Source organism: Falco naumanni, chromosome 4 (assembly GCF_017639655.2).
Source record: "Falco naumanni isolate bFalNau1 chromosome 4, bFalNau1.pat, whole genome shotgun sequence".
In the NCBI taxonomy this organism is placed as follows: Eukaryota; Metazoa; Chordata; class Aves; order Falconiformes; family Falconidae; genus Falco; species Falco naumanni.
Window position 1 is genome coordinate 52863826 of NC_054057.1, and position 13414 is coordinate 52877239.

Genomic DNA, 13414 nt, shown 5'->3' on the forward strand with positions numbered 1-13414 from the left:
GGCTGATGCATAATGAATCTTTCACTCTCAGTGACAAGATATGTTGCATTGATTTGTCAAGACATTCCTTTTGCTACATTTTCAACTATATATTATGCTATAATTTATTGCTGGGCCGCTCTTTATTCATGCACAGACAGCTCACATGCATTTTGCATCCTATTTATAGATTTATTGATAACAGTAATCCAGCAGCATGCCAGAATGCTAGATAAATACAGCTGAATATAATTTGGGAAAATATTAGATGCTTTTAAAACTCCAAGATTTGCATCTTCCTTCTGTCTCATCATGTAATTTGTCATTCGGGGCAACAGAGCTTCCCAGTAATGGGAGATTTCACCTATCTTCAGGGAGAGAAAATGTCAGTATTTGCCTTCTTCAGTACTCCATGTCACAAAGCAATATGTGGAAAACATGTGTTTTGTTGAACTCCATAATTCCAAATTTGAGTGAAAATGGGCATGCTACTTTTGCAAAAAATGTATGAATAGAATTATTATCACCTGTTTGTGAAGTAAAAACACTAAGAATGAAAGCAATATTTCAGACAATATAAATGTAATCAAGAAAATTTAATATTGAAAGGAATATCAATCTGCTTGAGAGACTAATTCAGCATTCAAATCTAGTGATGCCATATCTAAGTAAATACATTGCAACAAATATTTTGGGTACTATTCTAGAATACTTTGGTTTATTATTTTATATTTATCAGTTTGTCTTCAATTACCTGGTAAATACAGTTTTCTTAAAATCTAAAATGTGAGTGATTAGAAACTCCTGCCCACTACTCTTCCAACTTTCCTGTGTTGTCTAAATACCAGAAAAGGGGAGAAATCCAGTTTCCATTTTACAAATTTCACATTTAGAGCTCTGCATCATATGGGCATCACTTACTAAATAAGAATTCTGAACTGAAGGAACATTTTGTAATTGTTCTTTGTTTTGACAGTGATCCTGCAGCAAAGAACAAGCCGCAAGGGCAGGTTTTGCATGTAGAATGAAAATGAACATAATGGCATGATTCACTGGAAATGGAAGTTCATATAGAATTGTTGCTCCAGTAGAATTTTGCTTCCTGCTGAGATAATCTTTGTTAACAGATTTCCTTCCTATTAAATTATGTTCATGGATATATATATATATTTCCCCTCAGCAGATCTGCTATTGTCTCCTGGTCACCTCCCACATGCCATGAAAATGTGATTTAGTGACTACATAATACACGTAGGTATGTATATTCTGGCTCTTTTGTAATTTGCAACTATTGAGAATATTGTGCTATTTATCACCACAGGAAATACCAAAGCAGCACCAGAAAGACTTTTAGACTAAGCTCATAGGGTCATTCTTTGTTCTTATCAATGGAGAAAACAGCCTAATTCATGTAAGAATATTGCTTTACATCCAAAGCCTTTTTTGACTATGCAGATGGAAAGCTTCCTGCTGGAATGAATTTATTCTAAGCAGTGGGAGCCTCAGAACAGTGCAAGTTACTTGAAGACTGTGCTGTGAGTCTCCAGTACAGCATCCATCTACTTGGGGTATTGTTTTCCTGTGTCGTACTGTCACCACTGGGGTCAGCAGGACTGAAATTTGGTCTGCTGGGAGAGATTGTCTGTGGAAGGATACTTTTGCTTTGGAAAATGTTTTCCAAAGTCTCAAGGCAGTACAAAGTTGTTGGCTTTTCATATGTGCTTCAATTCCATCTGTTTCAGAAGAGGTAGTAGGTGAGGAAAGTGATTTCCTTAGTGTTTTAAGGATACATCCCTGTTGCTCAGAATCTTGTTCGTTTTGGGGTTTTTTCCCCCCCTGAGGGTATGTGCTAAGCAGTTTCTGAAAGCTTGGTCATTGTACAGATTAAGTCAGGCGCCATGAGAACTGCACTACACAAATACTCCAGCAAAAACTCTGTCCTGGCACTTACTCCCACAATTGCCATAATTTTTGTACCTGACCTTGGGCTGTTTATTTATCTTCTCCATGCTGCTTTTGTACAAAATAAGTTATCTTCCATCATTCTGAGACTAAGGGCACGCAAATATATCCTCCTGTATCTCCAGGTTTGCCTGCTGAAGAAGTTACCACCCGCACCTTCCCTGAGGGGGCTTATTACTGCCTCTTTTCTGGGGCTGCCCCAACAGATTTGCTGACTGAAAGCTGTTTGTTAAGTTTTCATACAATTGCTTTTTTCTAGTTGCTGAGATCAATGCCCTTTCGGTTAGTGCTGGCTGGTGATATTCATTAAGGGAGACCTACAGGTAGTTTAAGCTAATTTAGGTTGTTTTGACTGACAGATTAGGAAGTAAACATATGAGTAGCTCTGCAAAGGGATGGAGTGGATACCTGTAGCTCCACCTTCTTCTCAAAAAAAAAAAAAAAAAAAAGCAGCTGAAAGTGGTAACCTCAGCTGGCAAAACTAGAGTAGGAAGAAGATGTCTATTCACTGACTTTAATCATTAATATCTAGTTCATTGGAAGGAAGGAGTGAGTACTAAAGGTTATTATTTAGATAAATGATCCAAAAGACAAGCATAAAAAAGACAGATATGCTGGGTGAAAGCAAAAATCCATTTCCCCAATCCATTAGCATTTTTAGTTTTAAACTATAAGGAGATTATCTAATACGTGACACAAAGATGACTGAAAAAATGTAATCAGATTACTTTCTTGTTATTAAAAGGAAGAGGTAGGTTGCAACTCAAATGAGCTTTTAAATTAGTGCTATGTGCACATCACAGTTAAAAACCCCACAATTATAAATCAGCATAGCATCATTGATCAAAGTCCCACATTATGGCACTTTGCATTTCCTATATGAAATTTATGTAATCAAACTTTCTGTGCCAAGAAATGTAAGTCTCTTTGGGAGACTTAACTCTATGCTGAACACTGACCTTATCTAAGGAGCACTTCTATTATACTGTCATTTATAAGGTAGTTTTGTTTTTTTTTAAAAAAGTAAACATTTAACAAGGGACATTTCTGTCTGTTCTTTCTCCTTTGTTGGTAATTGCTTACCTTTAACATATCAACTATAATTCTATTCCCTGATTATCAGCCTTTATTTTTATTAGCTACTTCTTTAATTCTTTCAAGGCAACTTCAAAAAAACCAAATAGCCAGAAATAGGAGTGACACTCCAGAATGTGAATGCTTGAATTCAACAAACAAATCCCCTAAAATTACTAAAGTTACTGCTACTTTATTAAAATCACCTTTTACCTGTTTTTTTATCTATAAAAGTGAAAACACTGGCAAGAATAAGTATTGTGCCACTGACACCGGAAAAATTGTACCAGTAGTAGTGTGCAGTGTTACTGTTTGTCCCACTACTAACACTGTCTTTTTTTAGACATGGTGCAAGGTAATTGTTTTCAGGGAAAATTAATTTCCAGCAGCTTTTTCTAGCTCAGGAGGGTGCTCCTAGCTCTTAACAAAACCTTACTGCATTTTTCCTGAGGCTTTGTTAAACATGCAAAATGTAGTATGTATCTGAGCCAAATACAATGAAGTAGTCTGAGGTCTTTCCAGGATGACAGCAAACTTTGGATCTGGTGACTTGTACTATAACAATGATATCAATTTATACATATTGGTTGCTATTCTACATCTTAATCTCAATAACGTAACGTGTTGTAGGACCTGTTTGTAATATAGTATTAATTTAAGATAACAGTTCCTGGTCAAGAGCTCTACTTACCTGGCCATAACCAGAGTGCGGCAGTGGACTGTGCATACCATATTTTTAGTTAAAGGCTCTTCTCCCAGAGTACTTTGAAATTGATTTGACCCTGATGGACAAGATAGAGTTCTTCTCCCTCAGTTTAGACAGACACTAGAGCAAAGGTAGTCACGCTGTTCTCTGTTTATAGTCAAACTGAGAAATAGTGAGTTTTAGAGAAAAATCTATTCTGTTTTAGGCTTCTGCTTCAGGAAAAGATGGACAGCACCTCAGACTCCATTGACACAATGGTTAGACTTCCACTGATTCAAAATGGATCTTGCACAACTGGCTTAGATGCAAGCAACCACATTGTAGATACCTAGGACACTTGTATGCAAAGACAAAGCAGTGAAACAAAACTACCTGCACATGAGCTTGGGTAACTTCACATTTACATATTTTGTGCCTAGCATGTGTCTGACAATAGAAACCACGCTAATCTACTCCTATGCCTCTTAACATCCCTTTCAAACAGTCACCATCTTTTACAATCGCAGTTTTGCAGCTACTTTAGGACAACCTCAATCTGCTGTACACTTACCCAGGTAACACGTTTCCTTATTGTTCTTTATGTTAACACCAGGACTTGTAACATAATCCACCAAATACAAAATTTGATTCAAATGAAACTAATAAGCTTTTCAATTGAGCTGGATTAATTTCCTGGTTCAGCTACAGAAAGAAGTAGTTAGCAACAGGAAAAAGAACTGCTCCTTCCAATAATAGCACAGACTAAGGTCCCCCTACATCAGTTACAAAACTACACCATTAGCAGGTTACAAACATTACCACATCAGAGTAGCCTACTAGCAGGACAGTTATTTCCCATGCTGCTTTAAAGGAGAATTCGTTACTCTAACAACTATAGCTGGTCCTTCTGTTGCCCAATCTGTAAGCAGTTGCACCTGTGCCCAATGTGGAATAGGATTTGAAACACAGGTGAAAAGAGGAACAATTGCAAAAGCTGCCCTTTTTGTGTAATTACATTGTTTATCATGAAAGGGTTTGTCTTTTTTGCTCTCCTGTGTAATTTTGCAAAAAATAGCATACTAGCAAGTAAGCTAACATTAAGAACAAAGTTCTATGCAAGTGGATATGTATGTATATGCCTAGAGAGCTGGCTGGTTCTTGAATTTTGTTTTCTAAGTGGAAATTTCCTCCTTGCTTACTAATAGCAAAGGTAAGACATCTATTTTCAGGACAACCCATGTTTGTCTGGATGCACTTTCAGAGTGGCTGTGTTAAGCTTACTGCAGCCCATTCTATATATAATCATGGGAAAGCACACACTTAAAATGAGGTATGTGTTAGTGTCATTTAGAATATTATGATTGCAGAAATTGACTGAAGAGACAGTTTTATTCTTTGTCTTATAATTGCAGTTGTAAATTCTTAACTGCAGGTGCCATATTTTCATTAAGTGTATAAATAAATCTTCACAATATGGTGCCCTGATCCCTGATGGGCAACTCCTGCAGCACCATAATGAAAAAGAAACAACAAGAAGAATAAATAACTGTGCCCTTGCTTATAAGCCATGCCAAGATGTTTGTTTGAATTCATAGCTCTTTAATTAATCCTGAGTTCTGCACGTGAGTGGTTCTAGTTCTAAGACCTACTAACTATGTCATGACATTACTGCCTGGTTTTCAGGTCTGCAGATGAAAAATTAAGCTTGAAAGGAATAGAAGCATGCTGGCAATTTGACCATATATGTTTGTGGTTTGGTTTTTCTTTTCAGTGAAGAGGATAGTTAAATGTGTAGTAAAATGGTAATAATGATGATGTTACCTGTCTATAGGTGAGCTGCCTACGTGCAGGACTTGTTTCCTTCTTTGGTGTTCACAGAAGTAGAACACAGGCTATGTGATCCTAATGCTACTTTGTAAACTGATCACGGCTTCTTTCCATTTCAGTTTCAGTACTGAAAGAAACTTGATCTTACGTGTTTGAACACAGGATGTAAGACTAGATGCAAATAAGTTCCATTCCTGATGTAATAACATCCTCTTTGTAGCCTTGGGCTAGTCAGTCTTCGAGTTTTGGTGCTTCGAATTTTGTTATGTAAGCTAATTATAAAGATGTTATGGCGTTAAGCTGTGCCTGCCATGTTAGTGGTGGGAGAACTCTTCAGATGTTCTTTGTAAAGGATGGTGAAGAGGAAGGGTACTAGGCAAGAAGTGTTATTAGAGATCTGTCTGAGCAGCGAAATTCAGGTAGTGACCCTAATCTGGGTGTCCCTAAAGATGAAAGAGCACTGGGATTTAGGGTTCAATGTGACCTCAATTATTTTTTTTTTTATTCACAGAAGCAGGCAGTTGACCTCTTTTGTTAGAGATTTGGAATTTTTTGTTCTTCCATAACTTTCACCTGCCCAAGTTCAATTGCTTTTTCCTATCAGCAGAAAGGTCATTCTCATTAGGAGACAAATAACGTAAATTGGATGCATCCAAATTAGCATATTTGAATATGCAAGTGAACAGACTTCTTATTTTTCTTTCCACATACTGACCTCTGAGTCAAATGGAATTTATTCTGCTCTAGGCTGAAAGTGAACTTCTATACAATAAAGATGACTGGGTGTCACAAGGCATCTGACATATTTTATCTAATTGTGATTCCAGATATTTGATGGCAGACAGAAAGCCTGTGGCTGGGTTTCACAAGAATGAAAAATTAGAAGTCAGCCTAGATCCCAGCTTTTGTGTAGAAACAGAAGTGATTAAGCAAAATTATTAGACCTGTTCAAGGCCAACATCAAAAATTGTTTTAAAGGCCAGTGTTTAAGATTGATGTTACCAGCAGCCCCTTGATGCAGACTGGGAATGTAGCCATGGAACAATCCCAACCTCCAGCAATAAGGAAACAGAGATTCAAGGTCACTTTCAAGCCGAGATGCTTTATATAGCACGTTTCCATGCTTGCTTACATTCTGGACTGACCGTAGGTTCTTACAGTACCAAGGATTGTCCTTTTATTAGGTAATCACTATGAGTGATTATCAGATGAGAAAAATCTTGCCATCATTATCTGTGATAGACAATACATTATTATTCTGCAATAGAATTTAAAAACATTGTTGCATTTTATTATTTAGTAACTAGGTTGAGTAAGGGTGTGATCCAGTATTACCCTTCAGTTCCTTCAAAAATAATTACACACTAAAAATTGTAATACATCAAAAATTTAATTACATTAAAAGTGCTTACTAATGTTTTGTTATTACTCTGTTTAATCTTGGCATCTGCATGCCATCCATTAATTTATTTCAGTAAAAACTATAGGTCACATTGTGAAGTTCTTACTATATTTCTTACCATATGCAGTCAAAACTCCCTTTTTTTCCCCCCCCAGAGTGTAGTTGCAGTGAAGACATTGATTAGGGGTATGTGGCTTTGTGTATGCAGTGATGCATCTAACAGAGGAAGATAACTAAGGTAATGCTTTAGTTTATGTATATTTCAGATTTGTATATAATCATGTTTTTTCAGTTTATTTAAATGTTTCAGACATGTAAGTATTTCCTCTGTGTTAAAATAAAGTGTTTATTTGGGGCACAAGCTTCAATGCTCTTCTTAAGTAAATAAAATATAAACTGCATAATAAAATGATAAACTGAAGAGACACTCCAACAGTAATTAAACTATGTTTTTCTTTCTTTCATATACATACTCACAGAAACTTATATGAAAGAATACTATAAGCTGCTGCTCCTTTATAAGGGCAAAAATACCATTTTCAGAAGAGTCAATAGACAGTGATTTTGTCAAAAACAAACAAACAAGAAAGGTAATACTAGTACCTTGATTTAAATTAACTCAGCATACAAATCAGTGTATTTTGGCTCTTGTAAAGGAATTCTGTAGAGGACGCTATGCAATGCTGTCTTCTGCACCAGCTCATTTTAGAACTATGGCAGGGTAACTGTATTTCAGAGAACTTTAACTAAAAATAAGCACACGTACATATAAATAGATATATAAATACACAGACACACATTATGTGTAAGTATGCATACAATATGTACATTCATTTAATGATGTGAAAATGTACACTTTAATATCTATTTTGTGAGTGAATATTTAAAAAAATTCTTCCAAAAATGCAATAAATTTGTCCTGCTGACATTGTGTGTAAGTATTTCTTACTCCATAACATAGGGCAGGAAGAACTATCTGAAAATTATGGTCTATAGTTATTTCTTGACTCATGAATCCTTTATGAGGATTGTGCATGTGCAGAGCAAAAGGACAATATAGTTTCTCACTTTTTCTATTACTCTCAGTACCAAAAACTGCATCGGCCAGATAGTGGAACATATTTCTGATTGTTTTGAGTGTACACTGTAGCTCACAAACTTTTCTATTACAGTGGTGGCTGGAGTAGCTTAGTCTGCTTACTTATTTCACTCCTCCTGCTGTGTGAGCGCAGAATGAACTGGCTCAGAGAAGTCATTCTGGTTAAATTTTTTATTTCTGCTACTTTATTTTCCCCAGGTCTGTCTGGCCATGTATTGCTGTGTCGATACTTCTGAAGGGATAGTGGGAGCAAACTGAACAAGAACAAAGCTGAACAGGATCAGTGCTACAGCCTGAGAGGTACTTGCTCAGGTACTTTTACAAAGTGCTAAAATGAAATCCTCACTTGGGTTTTTCAGAAGCTCTATAGAGATTATTAGCCTGAAGTAATAAAAAAATCAATTAGATGTAGGGAAGTTGGAATTGTGCAGTGTCTGCTGTGGGATTACTTCACAAGTGCCAAATTATGTGATAAATTTTATAACACAGACAATAGGGTTTTATTCAGATATTCTGTAAGGTTCTTTAGGCCACAGAGAAGGAATTTGAGGCTTCCTTCAGAGCTATTTGACAGGAAAGCTGATCTTTCCTCAAACCTGTCGCAACTCAAGGTACAATCAGAAAGTATGAAGGGTAGAGGATGTACCAGCAGATCCTGCTGCGTAGTGATGGTGTTGAAGATGGGAGTCAATGGTGGGGATGTAAGACAGAGGAAGAGAGGAGTATGGCTGGCATTTCAGACATTAGAAAATTGTCTCTCACTAAGGTGCTGCTAGTGTTTTACTGTGGTGTGTGAGGTGAAGAGAACTTGGAAAGGTCACGAGCTGACTGTTGTGCTACCTTTACCACTACAACAGAAAATCCAAACATATGCCATAGCATATAGTGTTTGGGACAACAGCAATGTTCAGTAATGATTTCCTTCACGGATTTCCTGGCAGCCTGAATACGTTTAAGACTAAATGTCACTTTGGTAACAGAGTTCAAGTGTGAAGATGACCCATCTGAGAGAGGTTGGTTGTTTTCCTACTTTGTTGATGATATCCAGGTGTTAGTACACAATGAGACAGCAAATAGGTCTGAAATTATATTACAATTATGCTAATTCTGGGAGCATGGAACTATAAACAGAACGAAGCATGCTGTGGGCTAGGGTTTTAAAAAAGCGATGCTATCAGGTCAGTGTGTGCCCAGAGCTGTGGCACTTGGATACCCACAATGATAACAGGATAGAGTGCAGTATGAGGTGGTGGCCTGGCAGGCTATAGAAACAGTGTTCAGCGCAGATGTGACTACCTAGATAGTAAAATTCAGTCATATGCTATGCAGCATTACTGGTACTTCCAAGAAAACTACATCCTATGCAATACCAGTGGCTACAAACCGCAGAGTTATTTCCTGTGGTTGCTTGTTTTTACTATTTAGGGTGAAGTGACTCCTTTGTATCCAGGTTTCCCAGTGTATCTTATAGTGACTTTTAATGTATGCTTTTAATGTTTAGCTTTTGGCAAATTAATGAACAATACAAAAAATATTGTTTCTCTAAAAGCAATTTTACAGAAAGTGTTGAGGTATCAACACACAAGATGCAAAACAATATGAGTGTATGCTAAGAAACACTTAACTCTGTACTATCCCTACAGTTTAAATAAGTGATTACTCGCAGAATGACATGGTCTAGAAACAAAAGACCATCTGTCGCAAACAGATGACATCTTTGTAACCTTATCAGTATTGAAAATAGAAAAACTAGATTCTGCAAGTTTATCATTAACCAGTTGTAGGGAACATGCTTCAAAGAAGAATGAATGAATGAATGGTCTATCTGCTTTCACACTGAAGAAACTCCTTGTCTCTGTGCTTCTCTAAAAAACTCTGCAGCCTTTTATCCTCCCATGTATGATACAGAGCCAGCATATTGTGTGAGCTAAGCTCATCAGCAGTTCTGAACTTGTCACGTGATGGAGCCATATGGAGCTCTATGCTTTTTTTTCTCTACAAGGTGAGCTTTTGGGAAAGCCTGACTGCAACAGCCATATCAATGCAGAACATGTGGAAAATAGGGGCAACTGGCTAGAGGTTATAAAGCTGTAGGACACCTATAGCATGGCCAAAGGTATGGTTATTTCCTTGGGCCAGGGAGAAGATGCTCTCCTATGTCAGGTAGTCATTATTACACGTTGAGCCATGCATGACCACATCCTTGATGAGAAATGGGGTCAATGACCATTATCATACACTGATGGAGATGAAAGGATGAATATTGACACTTTCAACCTTACATGGTTAAGGCTGGGAGTTGTCCCACTCCTCTCATTTCAGTCATTAGCAGCAGGTAGAAAAGCAGGGCACACCTGGTCAGGCAAAGAAGACATCTTACAGTTACAAGTTCAAAATGCAACTTGAAGGCCAGTAATGTAGGCAGACCTTCCCTTCTGCTGCTCCCCTGTTGAAATACAAGGAGACACGTCTTTTGCATGTGTAGGATTCAGCCAACAGTGAGAAGGCTTGGGATGACTTCATGCATGCTATGGATGGGATTTAGTGCGGGAATAGCAAACACACAGGCCAGGGAGTAGTGGCATTGTCATGAAGTACTTCTGACCTCACCTGCACACCTCTGTCTGGAGCACAGGAAAACCTGAGACAGATTAAGATGGTGGCATATACTAAACCCATGTCACTGGGGGAACTGACAGGCAACTTCCATAGTTGACCTATTCTGAATTCAGGGGCCTCCATGAATCCTCCAATCCAGAAAGCAGCCTCAGATATCAGGCTGTTAAGAGACTTTCAGGTATCAAGGCTATTTGACTAGACAATCCAGGCAGAAAATAGGGCAGAGAGAGCATCTGCAACATTTCTAATGTAGCTGGTGGCATCCTCAGCTTTATGAGATCAGGGGAAAGGGATATGCCTGGACATCATAGCAGCTGTACTCCACCACTCTTAAACTGTGATATTGGACTTTTAAAAAATGAGAATATAGACTGTCATGTCCCTCATTTAGAGAGATGTGTGCACAGGATCTTTCCCACAGGGTTGCCCACAGCTCCAGGCTCAGTTTAGAATCCTGGTGGATACAAGCCCAGCCACAGAGGAAGGTCACAGCCCTGAAAGCTTCTGCAACACCCTCATACACAGAATAATTTCTATTCCCCAGCACCTTCAGTGAGGATCAGGCAGGGTGAGGGCTTTTCTTAGCTGGATGTGGCTAATCTCTGCCACCTACCCAGAGGTGATGTGGCATAGGTGGACGTTCCTGGCGGAGCTGGGGCCTATTGGGACATTCAGGGCAGTGACATCCTGATCCAGGGAACAGGCTAAGCATGGTCTCTGCTTGTACTTAGTCTGAATGTACTTTGAGAGATTCCAGGTGTCCCAAGGAACACAGGAAGGTACAGAACTGTGTCTTTCGGTGTCTGATAAGTGTCTGCCTAGTTTCAGCTGACTTCAGGAAGAAGGGCTGATCTTTATGAGATATTTTCTCATGTGTTTTTTTCAGTCTTCTTTTGAAGTTTGGCCTGGCATTCAAGGCACAGTCCTTGGCAACAACCTCTGTATGTGAGTCAGATTAGGTGGAAGTGAAGAAAGTGAATGACAGACGAGAAGCATGTGGACAGTAGTCTCTAGACAAACCTTGGATTTGGAAGTTTGTAGGACAGCTGTATGCTTTACTGTATGTTGCATAGATTGACCTTTCTTCTTGCCCAGGCCAAGGGCTATGGCTCAAGAAAATTGCAAGAAACCTAAGCAGGTGCAGTGTGATAATGACTTTCAGAGTTGTGCCTTATGGAATGGAATGAAGCTGCATCAGGGGAAGTTCACACTGGATGTTAGGAGAAGGTTCCTCATGGAGAGGGTGGGTGGTCACTGGAAGAGGCTCCCCAGAGAAATTGTCATGGGTGGGTGGTCACTGGAAGAGGCTCCCCAGAGAAGTTGCCATGGCACCAAGCCTGTCAAGAGTTCGGGGAGCATCTGAACAATGGTTTTAGTCATATGGTTTAGTTTTAGGTAGTTCTGTGAGAAGCAGGGAGTATGGGTTCCTTCCAACTCAAGATACTCTATGCGACACACCACATATAAAATAGGGTCAAATATCTTATGTGTGCCTTGTAGCATGGGCGTATCTGGAACATTCAGCACGGGGTATCTCTGCAGTTTCAATTTCTGGCAGGGTGGGTATAATTTGAATCTAGTGTGTGGCTCACAGGACCTAAAATTAGGAAGATGAAAATATTTTAGAGTTGGATGAATCACAACCTATTCCTTGTTCTACACTCCTACCTTCAAGACAGTATGAAATATCTGTAGTCCTCCATTTGAATACTTAGATATACCCAAAAGTTAAAGGCACTAGAGATGATTCTTGCTTTTATATGAGGGCCAGAGGACGATATATCATCCCAGGGGTTGATGATCCTGCCACATTTTTGTTACTTGGAGGTGTAATTACTGTAATGTAATATCTACTTGAGAAAAGAAGTTAAACTCTCAAGAACAAATTAGCTAATTTCACATTACTGGCATGATTTTTGTTAAAAGGCCTGCTAGATCTGAGTCCAGTTTCTGAAAATAAGTATTGTCTTATGTTATAAAATAATCTCTTCTTGCGATGTCAGCATTTTCTGATAGACCACTGATGGAATGCATGAGTGCTACGTGTTCTGTGGATCAAATACTGATCATTGGAGCTCTGTGTAGAGTGTAGACTTTGATGGGATAACTGCATAAGGTTCTCCTGGTTGGGAGATCAGACTTGACAGTTGCAGTGGCCTTTTTTGGCCTTCCGGCCTTTGACACTAGCAATAAGCTTATACAGCAAAGAGAAGCTTTAGCATGGCAACTGGTGGGTATTGTAAAAGTGTGTTATGTGTGACCGTCGCATGAAGGAATACCTGCTGAAATTTATTTGCAATGTCCTTGAACAACATTGAATTCTCCAAATTAGGTGGTGCCTGTGGAGCAAACCTATTCATTTTGCTAATGAGACAGAGGAAGAAGATAAAGATTTAAAAAATGCTTGGCATCATATTTTATTAGTCACCCAATATAATTATTGACAGGGATCGAGGATGTTAAGTTCCAGAAAAGGATTACTTATTATCTTAACACTCCTGAGATGCATTAAACACATTTGAATTTAATTAGAAAGGAGTATCCATGATTTAAGAATAAATCTTGCACCTATTAATTTTAGAAATTAAGATGATTTATTTCCTTTAAAATTTCTAGCATTTTGGATAAAAGTCCTTCATAAAAAGTGCATGGCTTAATTTCAAAGACTAAATTTATACAATGTGATTTTTGTCAACCAGACTGAAAAATGGTTGTAGTTTAATACTGGATAGATTTTAGAAATGCCTTCCATGTGGTATTTAACAGT